Source organism: Phalangium opilio, unplaced genomic scaffold, assembly GCF_054372755.1.
Source record: "Phalangium opilio isolate 3A_F unplaced genomic scaffold, DU_Popi_V2 ptg000045l_1, whole genome shotgun sequence".
NCBI classification, from domain to species: domain Eukaryota; kingdom Metazoa; phylum Arthropoda; class Arachnida; order Opiliones; family Phalangiidae; genus Phalangium; species Phalangium opilio.
Window position 1 is genome coordinate 7,986,722 of NW_028324168.1, and position 22,856 is coordinate 8,009,577.

At 35.8% G+C, this 22,856-nt stretch overlaps 1 protein-coding gene and 1 long non-coding RNA gene across 12 annotated transcripts in view; both read left to right on the forward strand.

Annotated features, from left to right (window-relative positions):
* Positions 1 to 22,856, forward strand: part of LOC149677245 (cell adhesion molecule Dscam1-like) — a 106,152-nt gene that overhangs the window by 23,793 nt on the left and 59,503 nt on the right. The gene's annotated exons all lie outside the window — the stretch shown is intronic.
* LOC149677246 (uncharacterized) lies at positions 8,626 to 16,457 on the forward strand. Of its 5 annotated transcripts, none has more exons than XR_016366609.1 (3): positions 8,626 to 8,863; positions 8,937 to 14,848; positions 14,905 to 16,457. It is a non-coding gene; the product is annotated as an uncharacterized LOC149677246 (long non-coding RNA). The 5 variants fall into 5 exon arrangements; XR_016366611.1 differs by having other exon boundaries at positions 8,937 to 14,819; XR_016366608.1 differs by having other exon boundaries at positions 8,937 to 14,529; positions 14,608 to 16,457.

The window sequence follows — 22,856 nt, forward strand, 5'->3', positions numbered from 1 at the left end:
TTAATTAATGTAAGGCCGCGGGTTACTGCTTGAGGTATTACGTAAAGTTATTAGTGTTAGCGAGGCTCCAACACCTGTATAGCCCGCGGGTAAACACTTGACTGAGCTTGAACTAAAAGGTTGCGCAGCTAGTACACCAAGGCCTAAAGGCAAATTGGCCACGTCAAAACTAAGGTCGCTATTCATTAGTACAAGAATTGATAAAAGTTATTTTTCCACCCTAGCTTTCAAAGAGGCGCTGGGCCTAGTACGTGCTTGATTGTCTAGGCTTCTAAGTATTAAGTAGTTAAACTCGAAGACTACAAGGGCGAATATGACTTTGTCCAAAAGTGAAACAATCTCAATAACATTAACTTCGGATTAATCGATATTTGTTTAGTATTAAACGTGCCCTTCCTTGTTTTTAAAGGGAAATTAATTGAGTTTATAATCTAAAAGGAACAACACGAAGTTGATCTAGCACCTCCAACAACAGGGTAAAGTAGCGAGCACTATCTCTTATAAACAACAGAACAGAGCATGCATGCCTCTAACAAAAATTTATAAGTTCGTTTAAAAGGTAGGGTATGTGTCAAAAGTAAATTAATAAATATATTGAGCTTAAGGCGGGCAAGGATGGTTCGCGGAGGCTCAAGAACAAATTTGGATGAATCTAGGGATGGAGAGAAGATAATAAAAAGGGTTAAAAAGTTTTCTTAAGGAGTTTTAAACGATAGTTTATGTCCAGAGGGTTAAAAGAATATTTTCATACGGCTTGAAATTTAAAGGATATCGCGTATAAAAGATACCGGAATAAAAATGGAATTTTTCTAAAAGTAATGTTTTAAATATCAAACAAAGTTAGAGAAAAGCTATAAAGCTACTTCGAAAACATATACAGGGTGTTTTCCCCCTTAATTTATGCCATAATTATCAGAAAAAACCTATCATGATGTAAAACAGCACCGTGATATGGCTATTTCAGTTAACACACTTTCGATATAGCCATGATAATTGTAATGATAAATAAAGATCCAAAAAACAAAAGATTGTCTTCTGAACTCTCAGTATATATAAATCCCTAGTCTAGTATATATATATCGTAAATTCTAGAAAAGGCTGGGCAGGCGCTTGGCAGCGCTGCTGGTATTTCTGGACATTCAATTATAATAGTCGAGAAAATGTGGCTCTAAGAGCACGACCAGATGCGACTATTTTTCTCCGTCAGTGACTCCTTTCTCTTTTAGAGAGTGGCTAGTCATATTTCATGACGAGGCCGAGAGAGAGAGAGAGAGAGAGAGAGAGAACGAGGGAGGAGACGAAAGTACAGATATAGGCTCTAGAAAAGGAAAATCCAGGAAAAGAAGAAAAAAAAGTATCATAGCAGCTAGGAACGATCGGGCTACTAAAGAAAATAAGAAAAAGGGAAAAATATCTTCTCTCAGTGTTAATAAAAGTACCCTGAATCCGCCCCCGTTTCGAAAGAGAGTGAGAGGAGGCGAACAAAAAAAGCAGACGAAAAAGATTCCTAGGCCTACAGTACACATACTGCAGCCAAGGAAAAACAAGGGTATATCTAGCCTTATAGAAAACTTTTTCTCAACGTCAGCATAGATCAAACAATTTTGGCTCCCCCCACTCATATTTTTGGCCAGCTTTTTCTTTGTTTTTCATTATTTTTGCTTTCTTTTAAAAGGGAGAGTGGAAGATATTAGCTTAGGCTCGGTTATGGGAAGAATATTTATAAAGTCATTAACAAACTCTTAAAATTTTATGGATATTTAAATCGTGCTACATTTTAAAGTGACAGTAAAATCATCTCTTTTACTGTGCATAACATTTTACTCTCACTTTAAATCGAATTTTATTGGCGTACTTTGTAATGTATAAAGGTTCTATCGAATTCACCCTCGGAACCTCAGAAATCAAAAAGGTTCTAACTTTGGGGGAGGGGGGGGGGTCGTCTTTACGGTGCGCGGTGCAGCTTTTGACGGTAGAAAATATAAGAAGGCTTTGAAAAGTCGTTTATCTTTGAGAGAAACTACCATTAAAAATCGAAAACTCATTTTTTGATTGATGTACTGATGGAGGACGATTAGCTAACGATCAAAGATCCAAAGATTAATTACAACCTTTCAAATCCCCCTATGTACTTTATAGCCTTCCATTTTCGACCAATCAGCTCCAATCCTTTGGATGATAGACTTCAATATTATTTTAGGGTTAGATCTAAAAATCACTGAGGGAAAACTTTTGGTAAAGTTTTATTAGAAAAAACTTTGAAGTGATGGATATCTGACAGTTTTGGGTGTGTGGATTTAAGTTAGAGCCGTGAGCGTTGTGACGTCTTAAAGTCTTCTAAGACGCTGGATTTTCTTTAATTATGAATTAATTAAAAGTTTGGTCCTCAAGAGAGTAGTATATATCTTTACATATAAATCTTTGATCGCTTAAATATGTTAAGGATGGATAGGACGAAAATTGAAATCCTTATTTTTAATTAAGATAACTTAAAGTTTAAAGACATCTTAAATTAAAAATTGTTTCCAATATATTCATTTTGGTAAAATCATCCTTTTCAAACAGAATTTTCCTTTAAATTAAAGTCTCCTTATGGTTTGAAACCCATTTCAGTTTCATTAAATTTCTAAATTAATACGGCAGAATTTGATAAAAAAAAAAACAACGTAGCATAAAACATTAAATCCGTACAAATGAAAAAAAAATAAATAACCCAAAATTTCCAGATAGTTCCAGTTGAAACATTAATAAATTCACTATAAAAACCTCTACATTGAAATAATCAATAACTAATCAACTTTATAAACCACTTCAAAGCCTTAGAAACTTTGTGTAAAATTCACTAACCCTTTAACAGGTTTTAAGAAGTAACAAATCCCAGAAATTTTCAATATTAGAGTCAAACCGAAAAGAAAAAGGAAAAAACCCAAAGCGGATCAGAATCTCTCTATCTTATCAAGTTATCAATCCCTATAGAAAAGTTCCAATTTGAACGGGGTGAAAGAGTTGGGTATGGGATTTGCAGCACCCCTTAAAAACCTCGCGTGGCCACACGAGGAATGGAAAGCAATCCTCTTTGTAACTAAAACCCAGAAGGAAGGTCGCGCAATTTAAACAAGAGTTGAAGGCAGACCCATATATATACACCACCAAAAACTTCCTGACAGACAAGACGTCAGAGTAAAGAAGGATAAAGAAAGAAAGAAGAAAAAAATCCAGTTTGAAAAATCGCGTTTCTTTTTTTAACAAAGAAAAATATAGGAGAGTGTAGTAAGAAAAAAAGTAAGATTCCTGGGTTTGATCCCGACAGTCTAGGGTCAAGTTTTCTTCTGCGCCCAAAATGCTTTTAAAGAAAAGCAGTGGTTGAACTCTGGGGGATTTGGTCACTTTTTATTATTTAAATTTTAATCAATGGTTTTAAAACCAAGATAATTTCGAAAACAAAAATTGAAAAACCACTCTAATAATAATGTCAAAGGTCCAAATGAGTTGAAGAATAACTACCCTTTTCTTAGAAATATAACAAATGTGAACAGGCCAATATACAGAACAGATTCTTCTATAGTCTGTCCGGTCGAAAGAAATACGTCACTTATACCCCCTTCTGTATAGTAAAAACTGGAGGTAATAATTCTTTTGGACTGAAACTATCGTTCAAGATGGGACGCGGATACAAAAACGAATAGTATAGAGAGAAAACAGATATAAAAAAGGAGTAAAAAAATAAAACGTATATAGGGGTTATATATTGGGGGAAAAGAAGTTGTTAAGTCCGGCCGGTAGCTGAGGAGGAAAGTAGGATGCCAAAAGGTGACCCACTAGTCCCAAAGTACCTCGGGAATGGATATAGTAGCCCACTATCGGGACGCTAGTACTGTACGTGACTTCTAAGATAGTTTAACTTTGCCCAGTCAGGACGTTATAGGCTATATCAAGTCTCGAAATCCATCGGAAATTACTAAATTCTACCACGAATATTGATTGTTTACAAATGCAATAACCCACGTGACAAGGAGGAATCAACCCCTTCTTCCATTGTTGGAGGAGTCCAAGCTCGTGGTGAAGAATACTATAGTTCACCCCACAATACGATTTTGTTTTATTGATACAATATTCATGGATGAAACTATTATATTCGCTGGTATACACTCCACACTTCATTCGGTCGCCGACTCTCAAATCCAAAGATTTATCTTTCACGAGATGTATTGTATATATATACAGGTCTATCTCTATATCTTATCTCTCTAAAAGGCGTGTTCAGATTGGCCCATATGTACCAAAACAACAAAGGAAAAAATGTAAATTTCATCGACTTACCCAGAAATTACATCCGGTAACGAGGTTCAAATTATTTAAGTTACTTAAGTTGTTTTGGAACCAACTTTGACTGTTTGGAAGTTCATTAAAATGTTTAGCAATATTGCAGGAAAGCCATCTTTCAGGCTGAACAACGCCCATATATTTCCTACGAGCGCCTGTAGAAATGTTGTTTCCGCTACACACTCGTGTCCAAGGAAAAGCTCCCATCCAGGGGCCCTACTCCCAATATACAGGCTCAAAATTCATTGATAATTCATCCAGCAAAGTTCTTCTCAGTTCTTTCAAAACATCTCAAAATAGAAAAATAAAAATGAGATATAAATACGGCTGCTCTTTAGAAATATACAAAAAAAATGAGAAAAAAAATTAAAATCCATTGAAAATAAAAAAAGAGCACTCTTTTCTCTCTCCACTCGAAACAAAAATATGTAAAAACAAAAAATATACGGGAAAAAAAAGATATTGAGAAACGAGCAGAAGCTCCAGGTCCTCCGGAAAAAAATGGATCTAGCGAATCCGAAAAATCGCAGTGAAGGGGAAAAAGACCCCAAAGATAAAAAGTAAACCAAAAAAGAACTGCAGCTAGAGAGCGAGTAAGAGAGAGAGAAGAAAATGGAAAAGAGATTGCAGCTGCGCTTGTCACGAGAAAGAGAAGGGAATCCGGCCACGGAGTTGCAACGGATTTTGTTCTTTCTACTCCATCCTTTTCGCTAACCCTTACCCTCATCTGCCTGCCTGCCTGCCTCGGATGAGCTAGAACAGTGCATTACAGACAGGAGTAGGTTAAACATAAAGTTATTATTAAAATTCGTCCGCGAAAATAAAATTTTTGCCATTTCAGATGGACCTTTTGGGACAATTATCATAGTTCTCGACTTCCCCTGAACTTCTGGCACAAATTTCTAGACAATTCACTAACCTTTTCATCATCCTTTCAACCATAAGTTAGGCTAGATTAGGTTAGAGGGTCGTAATAGCTCCTCTCCCCCAAATTTTTAAAATCACTTTCCTAAGAAGTTTTCTCAATTTTTCCTTCAATACAAATTTATTACAGGCCCATTTCCAAATTAAAATTCCAAGCTTTGTAAGGTTCATATTAACGGTATTGCAATTTGTAGTTCCGGCAAAAAGCATTTCATATCTCTGGGTTTAATCAACTTTACTTAAGAACTAAGAGAATATTTTGAGCGGGGAAAGAAAGACCTGCAGGGTCCCAATGTTAATACTAAAAGCCGGCTCCTAATACGATACGAGGGACATTTCCTATCTTATAATAAGCCTAGCATCATCCATGGTCAATCTCGCTTGACCTTACGAAAGCCATAAGGATATAGGGAGGAATAAGTAATACAATACTGTAAGGTGAAACTGTCGCTAACATATTAAGTCCGCCCCCTAAGTCTTTCATCCTTCATCCTGCTGTGGACCCCCTGTTGGAAATTTCCGTGTTTGAGGTAGAAACGTTAATGAAGGGGTAAAGGGAATAAGTAAAAGGTTTAAGTACGCTGTATACGCTTAAGTACATTACATCGGATCTTTTTAGGATCGCCGTAATCCAATAAGTCATTCGTAGCCAATCATTTAATGAAGAAAAAGTAATTAAGAAACTTCAATAAGCATCCTTGAATCATAATATCCTAACTTGAGCATCATCCAATGATGTTAAAGATAGAGAGTTCGAAAAAATTGGCTTAAAATATAACACAAAACAAACGAATTTAACTTTGAACCTTCTGTTGGAGTCTAATATGTCTTAAAAAATTTCAAAATCAAATTCATCTAAACCGGGAATGTAGGTATAGTTTGTTAGCACTTGGAATGACAGTCCAAAAGGAATACTTGGTTTGAAAACAGAGGATAAAATAGTTTCCTTCATAAAGAGCCAAGGCTTAAAACATTCTTAGCTTCCTCCCAAAATGTAAACAATCTAAAAGAGAAGATGTGGGTTCCTTCGAAAAAGAGTTTCTATACGTGTATGTCTTCGATCGTCCAGCCTAATTAATTAGTAAAAGTGATTAGGAGCGAGCGGCCTGTGCCCTTCCACTACACCACCCTCTCCTAATTAATTAGTAGCTGGCTCAAAGGATAAACGTTAAATTAAGTTTAAGTCAGGACTACTGCAAGGATGCCCGTCTCGAGAAAGGGGGCTTTGGTAAAATTTGCATTCTTGAAATAGCTTTAGGACCATGTTCTATCAACACTATAGAGTATAGAGCCTTACATATATATATATATAGACTGCCAATTAATTTAGAATTATTTAATTATTTGGTTAAGATATCGAGCGAGTTATCTATTTTAGAACGTAACCTCTTAGCCATATTTTAAAAAAAACTTTAAGGAACTATATTTTTCACCGTATAAGTTTAAAAAAAACCTTTTAATACCGAACCTATTTATAATCCATTTCTTTCGACATTCATATATATATATATAGACTATATAAAATTTAGGCTATATTACCTTACATACGGTAGTATTTTTTACGATGCCATTAACTTTTAAAACAGGCCATAGACCTTAGATAACCCAGGGGGCATGAATTTCTAAAATATTCCCATGGATATAGAATTATACTTAAATGGAACAATATTTTTAAATATGAAGTTAACTTCTCAGACTTTTATCTGAGATTCATAGCTAATATCAGTTCTCTAAATTGCACGTGCGAGTACGTTGATACTCTTATATAATTTTCATCAGTTCAGACAAACAAATTAACGAATTAATTAGATATTCAGAGGATAATTTAACGAATTCTTCTATAGTTACCTAAAACCGAAAGTACAATATTTGTTTTCTGGGGCAACGCGCCCCACTAGGGTCTTTTACAAACCGTTAGTCTAACGTTATGGCTTAGCTATAGAGCTATATGCACATCCAGCCTCAATGGAGCAAGGGAAACTAGTAAAAACGCGGGAAAAGCCCCGGTTCCATACAGTGTTCGACATTAATTTCAGTGCCAGCCACCGTCCACGTTTGTTCGGCGTAATGTTTTTCCGCACCAAATAGCAGAACGTTTTTATCTCCGCGCGGTAAAAGCTATCAGTATATTCGCGACAAGCGATTTAATACACTCAAAAGTACAGTGGGTGGTTTCCTTAATCACCCCTTGATGTTATACGACTCATTGAAATAACCCTTCATTCATTAGAACTACACGAACGCCGATTGTATCCCAATTTCTATCCAAGTTGGCGCTACAATCAAAGCTACCCTAATACAATTCTTACGGCGTTAATTTAGCATCAATGTAGCGTTAAAGACGGAGTAAACTGAGGTTGAAATTAATAGTGTATTTCCCCCCAATCATAGGAGGAGAAAAGGCTGAGAGCTCGTTACGGAGGTCGACCATCGCCGCCTATTTGACAAATAATGGATCGGAAGCCGCTAAGGTCTAGCCTATACATATATTCTACTTTTATAGGCTTATATCATCAAAAGTTAATTAACTTTAAGTTATAATCTTAATTTAAATACTTCGAGATCTTTGGGCCATGAAAAGGAAACATCGTCAGAGCTCGCAATATTCAATCTTTTTTTTTTCTTCTAATCTACGTCTCCAATTTCGTATGAATGAAACCTTCAGATTAATCGACTTCTAATAGGCTTACATCATCCATTTTTTGGGCGCGGGCTTTCTTAACTATACTCGTTTTCCCGCGCGTAAAAGTAAAAATACTAAAATAAAAAAAGAGGAAAACCTAAACAACGCCGATGCTACTAATGATGAAATATTTGATATCCACACGGTTCAGAGGGTGATATTATCTTTTTGGGACCTCTTACTTTCCTCAGCACGTCGTATAAGACTACTCTCACAGAGAGAAAAAGAAAAAATATCATATCAAAAGTAAAAATAATCTCGCAAAGGCTTAGCGAGAATGTTCGTTTATATTAATAAACGTTTAGGCTTGAAAACTAGCGATGATTTAAAACTTCTTCCAGTGCAGTTAGTGCCAATGATTTCGGTTTGGGAATTTACGCGTCACTTCTATTCTTCTCAAATGTTACCTAAGGAGCTAAGAGACTATTCCCTAATGATTACGTAACATTAGTACTTAATTAATCATACGAATTTAAAGTAAAACTTTCTTAACATCCATCAAATAAAAATTTATAATCTGAAGAATTAAACATCTTTTCAATTTAATCCCTTAAATTTCTAATCATCATTAAATCCTTTCCAGCCCGACAATTTCAATTAATCAAGCTGAAACCTTTTAAGCCTTGGTAACAACATGTTACGCAACAAAACCCCTGGAAGACTAGGGAAGGGAACACGAAACCAAACTTAAATAAAACCAACTTTATTAAATTCCATCGATTCTAACTAAAAGGAGATAACCCTTGGACAAAAGCCTTTAAAAAAGGTAGAATAAATCTCATGGGTAAAGAGAAACTCTTTGGGTTTTTGGAAACGATCGAGCATTATGGCAACAACGCATTAAGAGTACTCGAAAAGTTACGAAGATTCAAGGATCTTACATACCCTGAAGGGAACATGAAAACTGGTCACTTCGGCAATACAAAAATAACGGTATTTACGAGCAAAAGGAGATAAGGATTCTAATAGATCAATGACGTTATTTAAATTTAATTTTTTAGGGAAGCGGGTGATGCTTGTTCCCCTTTCTAGTCCTCTTTAGAACCGCCAAGTCCATGGAAGAAATCAAGGAGAACTAAAAGCGATTCTATCCCAATATTCCGTAACCATTCGAGGCTAAACGACATCTTTTGCTTATATAGTGTTTTAGATAAAAAAAAAAACTTTATGTTTGTGACGTGGAAATGGTTATTGGTGCACACACAAAAGATAAATGGAATCCAGTAGGTATCATTTTCCACCGCGTAATAATTAGTTTGTTTACTCATTAAATCAATCCTCAAAATTGACATTATTGATCCGAATCACCCAGTGTAGGGTAAACATCAAACGCACACAAACGTTTTGAAAGGGGCTGCGAGAACCAGGGGACACTTTAAACCAAAGTATTTCAGAAGTTAACAAATATGAAGTAAAATACTCAACTTTACGCTTATCACAAAACGCAAGACGCTACCTTTCACTTTCCCTGGACCCTACACCTTGTCTCCAATAATCCTACTCTTCAATCCTCATAAAAGAGGAATAACGTCACCTGATGACCATCTGAAACGAACCCTTAGTACCTCAAGCTCATCGCAAATGGAGCGAACGGTAAAACGGGGTTAGGGGAGAGAGGATACCTAGTGAACTAGAGGGGACCATACTCCTTGCTATCAGACCATTAGCATCAACGACCCGAAAAATGAAATGGGTATCCGATATATATATGTACCACGCGGCAAAGTTAACCCTTCTCATATATACCTATAGAAGGTCCCCAAAACCTTTGAACAAACCCCTCCCACCCCATCTTAAATTCCTTGATGACGCGAAAGTTCTGGTAAAGATTCTTAAAGTACGTCATCTACCTCTGGTTTATTCATTCAAACTCGGTCGTCAAGGTTGTTACAAACTATGTAAAGAGCCAACATCAAAGAGTTAACAGGATTACTCTCTAATACGCTATAACATTAACATTTTAAATTGTTAAAAGAGTCAAACGCGCGTATCTTCAAACGGATTCTTTTGAGCGAAATTTATAGCTAGCTTATGTGACCATAGAGGTCTATTGGAGCGCACATTGATGCCCTCCCTGCGTAACTAGATTCTTAATAGGTGAATTTCATTCGTCAGCCCCCACAAGGGAATTTTATTAGCACTGGGATGTGATGTCACAAGGATCCAGAACAGTTTGGACTTTGGAATCGCTTAGAAAATAGTTGACTTAGGCCTTAGCAAATTCACGACAAATAAAGAAAAAAATTAATTAATCCTTTTCTATACCAGTCATTTCAACCTTATCTTAAGAGTACGAATGCTACCTTTGAGGATGATTAAATTAGTAAGGTAGAAAGGTAGAAAATATGGAAAATATAATCCAACAATTAGGCCTACATTTGTAAAACATTCTTATAAACAAATATTTTATTACAATATGTTTCCAACAAGACTATATCAAATAACAACTAAAACACGTTAGCTATACACTTCGCTCAGAACGAAATTCCCCTTCTTCAATTAACTCCGAGCTCAGGCTTTACATTATTTCAAACGACACCCCCCGAAATGCCACAGACAAATTTAATTACCCCGCAGGTAAAACAAGAGAGGATGAGTCTAGGAGGACAACTCACATTCTCTTCCCTTCCCTTTTATTAATCGAGGTTAAGTTTTAGTCGAGACAAGAGCACGCCTGTATAGAAGGAAATTAAAACCATCGGAGCCAGCTTTACGTAGAAAAGAGATACGCAAAAGGGTGAGAAAAATTTATGTTCCAATTTAACTTTTGTGTATGCCTATACGCGTGAAAGACACAAGACATTTGTGTACTCGTGTACCTGAGAATTTATACAAGGTGTTTTTGATAAGTCTGCCATAGTTTTCAACCAGAACATGTGATGAACATCATTTATTTACAGCAATATTTCCTCCCAAACATTTATTTCATTGTTTTAGTGGAAAAATCAATGTTTGGGAGCACATACCTTCATAATTAAATGTTGTAGACCCCACCCATGTTCCAGTGACACTTGCCACTCAGTTCGACTCTAAGAACTCAAAGTTTAATTTATGGCAGACTTATCAAAAACACCCTGTATGTTAATATGTTTCCTTTTGAAATTTATTATTACAAAGATCGTAAAATGTTTCCGGGCTTCTGAAAAGGGGGAATATTTTAAAAGGAAAAGATATAGCGAAGTTGCAGGATAGGAATGGGTCAAATTTATTTGATTTGTAAGTTTGATTTTCTAGATTCGGGTTTTGTTTTAAGATGGAGAAAGATAATTATGATATTGCAACAAATTATAAGAGAGGTAATAGAATTAATAAATTCGCAGCTGCGTAAGAATCGTTGGCAGGCAAAAGGAAACGCAGTAAGATATCTAATTTAATATGCAAATATGAATATCGTTCGAAATTGAAAACGACAAATGTCCTTTTATAAGACGGAATGAATATAACGAATCCAAATATTATTGGGACAATTTTACATTCCGTCTAGGTATAATGTTTAATTTATGGTGTTTATTAAACACAAGTAATAGCTTGTTCTAGAAAACAATTTATAATAAATTTACAGAAATTAAAAGCACCTGGATTTAACGCGCCACTTTTTATTTCTTTATTTTAGGTCAAAATTTCATGGAACATTTTCAACTCAAAATCACCCAAAGAACATCCCCCTTAATTTATGCCAGGCTTAGAAAGATGAAGAGTTGAATTTTTTTTCTTTTTGCAAAATATTCACTAGATTCATCAGAATTCTATCTCAATGATTTAACCAGAATTTTATCCATCTTATGACGTCATACTTCCCACGACGTGACTCGTCAAAAATCATAGCGAGAAAATTGATATAGCCTTCATCTATATTTATTCAAATTACCCACGCAACAACCCTTTTTTCTCCATGTAGTTTCGTTCTTAAGTGACGGAAAAAAATCAATGATTTTGATGGATTTCCCCAATGCATCTTATTTCCTCGGCTTTTTTTTTCTTCCTCTACCACTTCCCTTAATTTTTATTTCCATACGGAAGTAGATCCAAACCTCTCCTCTAATACTCCCCCAAGCAGACTTTTTATTGATTTAAATTAATTGGGAATGGTTGCTATCAATTTAATTCACGACTACACATTGAAAGACGAAAGACGAGGGAATTCAAATCAGAATAATTAGGAAATTATTTATTTAGTCTCGGTGATTCTCTAGAGAATTTTTGGTTTGTTTACGTATATAAGTCGTGTTTGTTAATTGGTTAAATTTTACGAGTTCAGGGTAAATACGATGTGATATTTGTCGATTTTCACGCCCCCCCAAATTGCACAGTTATGTAATTTTCTGGTTATTACATAATACAATTTAAAAATTTTAATTTAAATTTAAACGTTTCAACTAAATTATTTTTTTAAAATTATGCTTAACTAGTTCAAGTTCTTGTGAAATTTAATCTTAATTTAATTTAAATTAAATTGCAAAAAAAAACGTCTAATTAAAGGAGCGTTACACATTTTAAACTAAGTTTCTATAACTCTCTATTCGCGATCCCCTTGAAAAAAAAATTTCGAATTAAAATTAGACTCAAACAGGGCTAATTAAAAATCAACCATTTGAAAAAACAAAACCATTCAAGCTAGCTCTCTTAACCAAATATTGTCAGTGACCTGATTAATTTAAAATCAATATTATTTCCCAATACTTTCAAAATAAAAGTAGATATTTAAGGAGGTAAAAACTAACTTAAAATAAAAACAGCCTCATGCTCCCCCCCCCCCAAAAATTAAAAATCCATCAAAATCATCGATTACTAAACTTAAAAAAAAAAATTGGCCCAAGTTTCAACGTCAGTCCGTAATTTTTCAACCCTTTCCCAAGGGGCACAAAATACACCTGCGTTTGAAGTTAAGAACATATAGCAAGAACAGGAAAAATATCATTTTTCGACGCCAAAACCTAACCCGAAATCCCAGTTGTATTAAAAATATAAAACTTCAGGTGAGATTATATTAAAATACAGGGTGTATGAACCTAAATACAGTCGAAAAGGTTCCAAGACATTTTTTCGTCCGTTTTGGACCCCTTTAACTAAGAATCTGAAATATAATGCTAATTTAATTAAAAAGTCACTTTTAAAACACTCCTAATCATAGCTTTAAATCGGTGGCCCTGAGAACAAAATATTATAACACATTTTCGACTCAAAAAATATTTTCCATAGAACCGATTGTTATGCGAACCCTTCCTTTTTGTAACACCTTGTACATAAATTACAAATTAATAAATGACACGCAACATTATTTATCCGTATAACTTTAGGCAACCAAATAGATAGATGCCATTAATCTACAAAACATCGAAGGGAAAGTGAAATGGGTCATTTTACGATTGCACCATCACTTTAGTAATCTAACTTTTTTTATATATATCACACTGATAAAAACGCATCAGGTGATGATGAGGGATATCGTTAACGACTCTCTGCACTCCTCGAGTCGGGGGTCTCCGTAGGGCCATATAATCCCGCAAAAACCTTTCCCGCGCAAACTAGTAAAAGGGGTAGAGGGGGAGGGGAAGGCTTACAAGAAGATGACTGGCTTATCTTTCTATTCCACCATATTTATTTTTTTCTTAAATACGAATTAGATTGATGGTTCTGTATCGTCCCAAGTTAAGGTATACCAAAAACTATACACATATATAGAAAATAATTTTTTTTTGAAAAGCTATACGTAAGGTTTTGAAAAGTTTTACAGTCATTATCGAGGTATTTTTTTTCAAAGTTGCAGGGGAGTTTGTTCAAGGCCCAAGCGCACTTTTCAAGAGAGTGAGAAAATGGTTAGATTTTGAATGTCATATTTAGGCTTTATAAATCGCGATTCCAGTGATAAATGAGCTTAAAGTTTTAAAGGAAAGATTTGGATTTCGTCAATCAAAGTCCATTAACGCGAAGATATAGTTTGAATTCTATTGTCTTCCCCTCATCGCAGATGGAAGCAAAATAAATCTCCATTGTCTAGAAAACTCAATATCATAACCGAATATTTGTCGCAAAGTATTGTGGGATAAAACAAAAATAGGCCTGAAAACTTAAGGATTGACGACTGACATAGTCTTAATTTTAAAGAAACCTTTTGATAACGTTCGGTTTAATTTATTTCTGATTCCGCTTATTTTGAAGATTTATTTTTTTTTCTAAAGTTTTAAGGTGATGATGCAAGAAGGAAATTGGATAATGGTCGTGAAAGTTGAAAGAAAAGGAATTCAAATCAATTGGTTTAGAACTGATAACCTTATTTCTTTTGTGACGAATATTATTGAGTATAAGAAACCATAGGAAACAGCTCCATCACTAAAAGTTCGAAGCCTTTGTAATTCGTGCTTTCAAAACTTTGAATTTGAAAAACAAATTATGAAGTTCTGTTTACTAGTAGATATCACTGCCCCAAAAATAAACTTTTCGCAAAATTCGAAGGAGTTGATATAATACATTTTTTTTTACCATCTGATTTCTTTTTAACGTGAACATGTTTTTGACAATAGAAAAGCCCCTATTTTCGCTAGCCCTTAGGGTCACAAATTCCGCTACAACATTATATAGAAAACATACAGAAGCGACAGGTAACAAGATATAGAAATCCCACCGTAAAAACGATTTTAAAATACCAAAAGAAAAAAAACCTGTCGATTATTTTTCAGTCCGGAAAAAAATTAAATCGAATTTTTGTGAATATAGAAGATTAAAAACAAGACGACAAGGATACGTTTATGTTTTCTCTTCAGCACCTCCATTAGAGTGTCGCCAAAAAAAAATATAACGTCACATAAAGTAGAGTGCTGATTGGTCTAACGATGGAAGGTAGAGAGCGCGAGACTTGACCGTTATCTTTGTTGCTTCTGATAAATAAATAGTAAAAAAAAATTTCCTTCTTCAAAATGAGTAAGCTTTAAAACCCATATATCTACAAAAAGGTTTAAACCAACCAACCTTTATAGGGTAAACTTATTGAAAATCTGAGCGGAAAAACTGGATGAAGAAATAAGAAAAAAAAAATAACCGTGTTTGTAGTTCGATATTCAATTCCAATTTCAAGAGAAAAAGGACTCAATATTGGTTTGTGGAAATAGGAGGCCCACCTTACAAAGATTTTTGGTTTCTTGTATGGATTTTTAGCGCGTTGAAAATACGGTATAAAGAATTAACAAGCCCGCGGGTGTTATGCCAAAAAAAAAAACGAAGAAAAAATAAAATCACTTCAATTTTTGTCAGGAAGCTGGGGGTTTTTTTGCAAGAAAACTGTTTGCTAACTTGGCACAAGACGTGTTTATTCTATAAAGTGGGATTTTTATAGCTATAGATATATATAGACTTTCTATTAAATATTAAATTTTTCTCGTCTAAAAAATGAAACATATTCAAACATGCATGAACTGTTCTTGGAGAATATTCTTGAGATCGCAGGAAACGCCAATAAATACTTTAAACGAATTTCCTTAAGTTACAGAATTTTCGGTTCAGTGATACAACCCACTTTCAAAAGCCATTGAATTACCCCAATACCTAACTTACTGGGGCTCATTATGTACTTGCACGCTAATCTACCATCTAGCTTAAGTTGATAAGACAACTAGTGACGTCACTCTATAATCAACTTAAGGGGGCAACACATTACATTAAGGGAAAAACCCTCTTGGACCAAAGAATAAAAAAAAAATCTCATCCATCCCTTAAGTTCATCGACTCATTAGATAAAACCAATTGTTTAGGCACTTAGCGCAGTGTGTATTCTATGGTCTTCCCTTTTTTAAGCCTTAATTACTAGCCACAAAGTTGTTGAAAGACTGACGTCATCGGTGAGAAGATGAAAGAGCCGCGTAAAGACAAAGTTCCTACGAAATTTGCGTATGGAAAGTCATAAAGGTTCATCCCAAATTGAGTATTCAGTACGTAGAAAGAAGCCCTAAATATAATAAACACACCACAAAAGTTACTGGAGTTATTCGACTATTACAAGGTTGAGTAGAAGTTTAGATCTACATATTTTCATTTTGGAAAAGTCCTATTTTCAACAGGTCCTTATGGTTTGTACTAATACAAATTAAACCACGCACGTTGCCTTTACGGAACTTCCCAATTGAATACCTACAGGAAAAGCTGAAACGAAGGTAAGCGGACTTCCAGAAGTCCACCGACCAAACATTTCTAATTAAGTATAGAACGAAGGTGGGCGGGGGAAGGACCCCCAAGTTGCTGTTAGAAAAGCGAAAACGCGGAAAAAACGCCAGGCTAAGCGAAAATTGCGCGCAATAGATGTACTGTACAAGAAAACAAACCCAATCTCCTTCGCGTTAGGCTTAACGGTACAGTCCCTAAGACTCCCAACCAACCCTAGCTTGATTCAATCGAGGGGAGGAAAGACGAATATTTTTATACCTAGGCCTAACATAAGCCTCGGCGTATGCGAGGGAGCCAAAAAGCGGCCTCTAGTGGCTACCACCATCGGCGAAAAACCGAAAAATAAAACTTGTTCGGCAGTTAACGATGTTAGCCCAAGCTATAGCTAGGCCTTGTTCTAGCTGACGAGTAGGTCTATAGCCATCGCTTCAGTCTCAAACTCTAGCTACGAAGGAGGAGAGAAGAGCCAAGCGGCGCTCTCAGTTAATCGAATTAGGCCCCCCGAGGCATCGTGTAATCACGGCGACCGTTTTTAACCAGATTATAAAGATTCCCGCTTATCAAATTAAGAAAAGTAGAGTGGGAGGACAAATTTCGAGTCCTTTCTCTTACAGAGATTCTAGAGTCCCGGCCATCAAGTACCACCGGGAAAACAGCGCGCCATTTTTGGTTCTTCTTCTTCTTCTTAAAATAAAAGGTTGTTGTTACCCCCTTTAATTCGCATCCCCCCCATTGATTCTTGAAATTCCGAATAGGTTGCTAGATGATATGGTCGTAAAAATTACCAGCCAAAGCAAGAATTTTAACGAAAATGGTTGCCAATAACAATTTAAAGAGTTACTTTTAAAGTTTAGACTGCGGGCAAGAAATGAGCGCCATTTCTTTGGCGGAAATCCGTTCGGTGGTCCCAATAAATGGCTGGAAAAATTTAAGTGTTTTCAGAAAATCGTCTGCTATTTCCTTCCTCCGAAGTTTGAACTTTAACATGTCATTTAGGGAGCAAGGGCACGTATAAAATATTTGTAGTTCTTTTGAAGAGATTTTAACATAAAAACCAAAATTAGTGTTTCGCTTATCGAAGGTTTTTGATTGTTGAGTTAAGAATATAAACTCTTCAACCATATCATCTAGCAAATCCGGCCGGAACCTTCCAAACTCATTCTTTTGTATAGCGCAAGCCATCTTTTGGAAGGAAAGTGGTGAAGTAAAAAAAAGAGCAATTTTTAGTACCCTCTCCTTCTAATAACTTTTGTGTTCGAAAACTTCAAATTGCGCCGAGTAAGCGGGAAAAATCGCCAACCTCTTTTACTCGTTTCTAAGAAGAGGTATTTACCTCTTCTTCCTCTTTATCCTCCTCTCAGTTTGCCTTTTCCGCAATCTCAAAGGATTAATAAACCCTCTCTTGTTTTCCCCCAGCGCTAAGAGAATCCTATTTAATCAAGGGCCTAGCTTGGTCCCCGAGCGAGCTCAAGTTATAAAATAATGAATTCTTTTATAATTTACCATTTATAGAAACGAAGTTAATGAAGTATTACGGGGGATGGAAGACGTTCTAATTTGAATCTAAATCATCTTTACAGTAACTTACCAGATAATTTCACCTCGAGGCGTTAAGCCTTGGTTCGTAGTGTAGAAAAACTAAAAATAAATTAACAAATCTATCGCGTTGTGTTAAAATCTGATGAAATTAACTTTGTTAATAACTTAATTGAAACTTTCCCTAACAATATTTCAGACTTTTAGAACGTGAAACGCGTAATTAATTTAAAATAATTAGCATTAACGATAAGACGTCTAAGCTTTTAAAATAATTATCCGAGTGAATGGGAAGCAGACTGCATCCTACAGACGACAAGGAGTAATTACTATAATACATTTAATTAAGCTTAAATTCTCACTAAGGAGTTTTTAAAACTGGAGTAGAAATGCAACGCTACTCCTTTCCTCCCGATTTGTGTCCCGACTTACAATTTTCCCTAATTTTTAAAAATAAAATTCAAGTTGTAAATCGACCATGAAAATTTACATTTGCGAAGGAAGTTCCAGACATTAAACCCCAAGTATATTTTATTATCCCTTACAACCTGAGAAAGTTGATAAAACCTCAGGAGACTATATATATTTTCCATTCGAATTCTTACTCATTCTAAGTCTGAAAAAACGTTATAACCACTAATGGGTGGTGATTCTCTCTGCTAGTCTCAAGCAAAATTCAAAAATATAAATTGAGCCCCTTTAAAGATTCAATTCATCAAAATAAAAAGGAGGAATAAAAAAATCTTTCCCGACCGAAAGACCTCAAAAATTTAAAGTCAATCTGCCCTAAAGCGTTTCCCTTAAGATGATGGTTTCCTCCCAAAACACTCCAGTAACTTTGCGCGTTGGAAAAGAAGAAAAACTCGTATAATCCTACGGAATAAATCAGTAAAATTGGCCTCTTGGATTAGAATAACTATAGACATTTTTCTTTTAGTGCAGGGTACAAGTCCAGGGTAAACCACCATATAATATAAAAACTCATGTATTCCACCCCATTTAAACCTTAGGGGGAGAGGAAGGGAGACCTCTAGGGTAGAGATTCTGCTATTTCTATAACAGAAAAAAAAACCGCGGGAAAAACCTCTATAAGAATAAAGTCAGCGAGGCAGGAACAGCGGCTAAGCCTTGGTATAGTACAAAGAAGAGAAAGAAAGTCCTGGAAATTACACGCATAGCTTTCCTAGTATTTCCTTGACGAAAAAACACTCCGAGATGCCCTCTAGCTGAGCGTTACTTCGGCGGAAAAATTTCCCTCGATATAAAGAAAGAAAAAAAAATGAAATCAAAATATGGAAATTAAGCTACAAGGGTTTGGGGTTGTGAAAGGAAGAAAGCCTTAGCCAAGGGTTTTTGGATATGTTAGGCCTATTTTCCAAAGGCAAACCAGAGAAGAACGGAAAAAACCCTTAAGAAAATGTGTTGTGTTCTAGACAAGATCCTGTAAGCAAGGATGATAATACAAAGGGTACCCAGGAGTGCATGCATGCTTTCAAAGGATGAAGACCTGTCTATCTGTAACTAATTTTTAGGATCAAGTAGGCCTAAATCTATTAGTAAGCGTCACCGATAAGACGCTATAGTTAAAGTGTTCAGTTAGGCACAAAACATTTCAGTTTTAACTTTACAATCCCTGGAAAAGTCACTCCAACGTTTTTGGGAGTAGATCCTCCACATCACGGTGGTTGTTTCCATATATAGGAAGTCAGCCATTCTAGCTGTCTTTTTTCCTTAACCCCCTCCTTTTTCATTCGAGAAGAACTGAATTCATGCATCTCTAGAATAGGGGGTGCGCAAACCTCCATAGGCCAGGGGCCCAGGGTTATATAAATCCGTTGCATAACAAACACTAAGCCTTTTGGCGACTGCATGCAAGCGCTAGTCTTGTATTACCCGATGTTCTTGGCAGCTACGTTAGACCATAGACGAAGGGGCATTAGAAATGCAGAACCATCTAAAGGGTGATGTTGCTTGGTTGGATTTTGGCGCATATATATCCAACGCTCGAGTTCGAACACCCTTGCCTTTTACAAATTTTTCTCATTCTCTATGGCTTGTCTCGCTTCAACCCTTGAACCATCAGCCACCCGGCCACCCTTCTGCAATCTTATCTTGAAAAACTAAAACGGTATAGGGGTAAAATAAGAAAAAGGGGATTGGGATAGCTAGCTAAGATAGTAGACATCTGGATGGAAGAAATTTGGTATACCTTGTATGCGAAATCAAATTTACAAAGACGAGATCAAATTTTCGCTTACGCCTTGCAATTTAATCGAAAAACAAGAATAATCTGTATGGATGGAATATGAATTTACTATGTTTATATTGAATAGAGGAGTAAATAATAGTTTTATGTTTTTATATAGAATAATGAATTTTAAATGTAATCTTTTTCTGTATGTACAAGTGAAAATTGTAAGGGAGGTGTTAATGCTATAGATAACTGAAGTGAAATATATTGCGCAAGTAAAAGGGACCTTAGTTAACGCAAGAAAACCAGATGGCAAACTCAAGAACTCCATATTATTATGGTGTAACACGATGAACACAAAATGTTTTCCTCTATAACACGCGTTAAAAATTATTTAAAATACATACTGTATTTCGTTTCGATGCCATAACGTAAAACGGTAAAAACAAGCAGATTTAAAATCAATACATATATAAAACCAGGCTACATATTACACTGCCGATGGTATACACCGCCTCTATCTGAATCTCTATTGGGTGATGCATTGTATATACAGGGTGTTTCTGATAAGTCTGCATGAAGGGGGATAGATTTTGAGTCGAAAATATTCTACCTCCATTTTGCCCTAAGTTCCACTATTTTCGAGTTATGATTTTAGTATTTTACGTACTCAAAATCGCCCCCCTTAATTTGTGCCGCCAGAATTATCAGAAACACCCTGTATAGCGGTATTAGCAATGGAAAACAGCTTCTTCCGGTAGCATAAAATCGAGGGAAACAGCTTTTTTTATAGAGAGAGAGAGAACACCCTATAGAGGTCGAACCCCAAAGCAAATCTTATATTGGATTTGTAGCGTGCATACCACGATATCAAACCAACCTAACACTAAACAAATTGATAAGCCTCGGTTATAAATGAGTACCTTAAAGATATCAAAGTTAGGCTGATAAGGTTGAAGCTCGTGCGCTATCAAGGAAGAAGAAAAAAAAGCAAGACCAGAAGCCTTGGTGCATGCCTAGATGGTGTACAGTATACACCACGCACCACCACCAAAACTTATTGCATCCCTAGCTATAATTCTCCAAGGCCAAAACAAGAAGCGTTTGGGAAAAAGTGCGGGAAAGACCTATTACCATTTTCTTCTATTCGCCACAACAACCGAGGCTTAAATACATTAGGGAATATAAGATACGAAAACGAGGCTGTTGAAGCAATGAAGATCGAAGAAAAAGAAACGTAAAAAAAAGGAATCCCCTCTATAAGATCTTTAGGGTCTTCTGGGTTTGCCTGCCTGCCCTTACTTGTTGGCAAAGTATAAATATATAGCAATTTCCAAGGGAAAAGATACAGGCCTTGGCTTGGAGGAGGACCTCGTGAATAAAGTAATTGGAATCAACTTCTTCCCATCTTCCCAAGACACCCTCAAGTATCCACCGCGAAACTATAGTAAATGAGTGTTTATGAGATTGTTACCGAGAGAGCCTCCTACGAACGTAAGGGTCTGGTAAATTTATTGAAATAGGCTTACTAAACATTTTCCTGTATGAGGATTATGTAAATGAGATGCTCTTGATTTGAAGCGTCTATTTGGTAACTTATACAAACGTTAATAATAGCGTGAATTAGGCTTACTCGTAAATAGTGTGAGTTGAGCTTAAGACTAAGTTTCCTATTCTTCATGTTTGTGTTTAGAAAGCAATTTAAAATTAGAATTAAGAACATTTTCAACTCAAAATAACCTAAGTATACTCGGTCCTACCACCATCCTTTTGTAGGGTTTGAATAACAGCGTATAAATTTCACATTTTTTCCTCTCTCACCATTAAATAAGAGTTTAAACCACGCGTTTAACCCTCGTTCAGTTCCGAACCGAACTTGACTCTAAATAAACATCATTAATATTATACCACTCCACGGTACGGTTAAATTTAAAACCCCTTTTATGATAAATCGTTTTCAAAGTCTAAACAAAAAAACTCTTAAATCTGACCGCTGCCACCTTCGCAGGTTCATAAATTAGGACCGTTTTGGTTGTCGTCCTCTGTGGAGGAACAATTTCTTTCCCATAGTCCGAACCGCACGCAGAGTTTGGCGCTAATAACAGTCTGCTACGAAATTGGATATAGCAGCTCGTGCCTGGTGGCTAGGCTGTAGTTCATTTACCATTATTAATTACGTCACTTAAAGGCATCATATGGCTAGCCATGGCCAGAAAGGGGAGTTCGCAATTTACCCTCCATAAACTCATATAATGAGAGTTTGGAAATCGTGTGTTTTTTATTTATATATTTAATCAAATCACTATACCCTAATCTGATTCATCATTTAGGTCTAAATTGAACATCCCATGAACTGTGAACCATCATTAAAGGGAGAGTATCACCTCAAATCTAACCTTTTTAAAAATTAATTAAATCTCAAATCTTTTGGTTTAACCAAAGGCTTACCAATCTAACATCAAGGCAATTCGACCAACCAGAGTCACGACGCGAATGCGACTATCTCTTTAAAACCCTTTGCTCCAGAATCGAGAGTAAAATTGATGGCAAAGTTAGGTTTAAGTCCAAACCGAAATCACAGCTGTAAGACATGTAAATTAAATTGGGCAAACTATATTAATTCACTGATATATCCGTAATATCATTGCGTCGGATTTGGACTTTACGGGTTGGATTTAGTCTATAGATATCCACGCTAAACAATAGACGAAGATGAATGATTTAAGAGGCAAAACGTCACCCGTTTCTTCGGGGGATACAACGAAGTTACGTGGTTTTGCCATTTAAATAGACGGGTAAATCGGATCAGGGTTTGGTCCTATAATAGCCTAAGTTTCAGAGATAATCAATAACGAATTACAATAGGGCATATACGCCATCACCTGTACCAAATACCAACCAAGCAACCGTCTCTACTGATGGGGATTGAAAACGGGTTAGGGGGAGAGACGGGGGTCCAAAATACGTTAAATTATAGTACCGATAATATCTCCGTATGTATTTGATAGTGGAAATATTTAAATTTTGCTCAAGATTCCGTTAATT